Source organism: Microtus ochrogaster, chromosome 7, assembly GCF_000317375.1.
Source record: "Microtus ochrogaster isolate Prairie Vole_2 chromosome 7, MicOch1.0, whole genome shotgun sequence".
Lineage (NCBI taxonomy): Eukaryota > Metazoa > Chordata > Mammalia > Rodentia > Cricetidae > Microtus > Microtus ochrogaster.
The window spans coordinates 83288097-83289472 of record NC_022014.1 but is presented as its reverse complement, the minus strand read 5'-3'; the positions used below and the strand labels follow the sequence as shown (position 1 = coordinate 83289472).

At 53.0% G+C, this 1376-nt stretch overlaps 1 protein-coding gene across 5 annotated transcripts in view; it reads left to right on the top strand.

Annotated features, from left to right (window-relative positions):
* Nucleotides 1-1376, top strand: part of Slc38a10 (solute carrier family 38 member 10) — a 55630-nt gene that overhangs the window by 18743 nt on the left and 35511 nt on the right. The gene's annotated exons all lie outside the window — the stretch shown is intronic.

Below are 1376 nucleotides of genomic sequence, written 5' to 3'. Positions count from 1 at the left end.
TCCTCCACTGTCCACGTGTCCTCCGCTGTCCCTCCGTCCTCCGCTGTCCACGTGTCCTCCACTGTCCACGTGTCCTCCGCTGTCCCTCCGTCCTCTGCTGTCCACGTGTCCTCCGCTGTCCACATGTCCTCCACTGTCCATCCGTCCTCCACTGTCCATCTATCCTCCAGTGTCCGTCTGTCCGGGTTGCAGACATACCGTTCTCTCTCACCTTTTCCATGCCAGTGTCTGCAGATGCAGACCCAGACACAGAGCAGTTCAGATCCTCCGGCCCTGGCCTTCTGGCCTGGGCACCCATGAGCGGCTTCTGCCCTGGACCACGCTGCATCTTTTTCTGGTTCTTAAGACTGGGTCTCACTTTGTATTCCTGCTGGCCTGAAACTTGCTATGTATATGAGACTGGTCTCAAACTTGGGGTGCTCCTCCTGCTTTTGCATCCTCAGTGCTAGGATCATAGGTGAGCACCACCATACCCAGTCGTATTGACATTATCTAGTCTGAAGAGCTCCGGCATGTTAGTCAGGCCTCCATGTCCATTCTTAATTCTCTACCGAGGAACATTTCAGTAAAAAGAAATTAGGGTGCATGAGATACCAGTGTGAGAGAATATCCCAGTTCACAAACATTATAAACATCTCACCCCCCGCCATCCCCAAGACAGGCTTTCTCTGCTAAGCCTGGTTGTCCTGACCCACTCTGTAGGTCAGTCTTGCATTCAGCTCAGATCCGCCTGCCTCTGCCTCCCAAGCACTGGGATTAAAAGCCTGCACCACCACCGCCTAGCTCTTATTAATAAACTGTTTTCTTTCTCTCTCCCTCTCATTCTGTATTTATTTATCTGAGACAGATTCTCATAGTATAGCCAAAGCTGGCCTGAAGCTCACTATGTAGCTTAGGTCTTGAACTCATGATCCTCCTGTCTCGTCCTCCCAAGAGCTGGGATTACACTAGTCTGCCTTCCACAGGGCCAGGTGCACAGCCTAGTGGGGAGAGGACTTGCCTAGCGTCCCTGCCTCCCTGGCTTTGACCCCCAGAGCTGCAGAGGGAAGATGCTGTCTGAAATGAGAGTGTCAGTGCTGTGGCTCAGTCCCTTCCTTTGCTGTGGTGTTGGTTTTCCGAGTGGTCACTGGAGCATCATCCAGCTGTGGGGGGCGGGGTATCTTCTGTCCTCTTCACTCCACAGCTGTTTGACTGAGGCAGGGTCACACTGTGTGGCCCAGCTTGGCGTGGATCTCTCTCTAACCTGTCTCTGCCTCCCGAAACCTGGGATCACAGGCCTGTGCCCTACATCCAACTCCTGATTGGGTTTGAAATCAGATTAAGAATGGCTCTTCTGCTAGCTGATGGTGGTGCATGCCTTTAAGTCCAGCACTTGG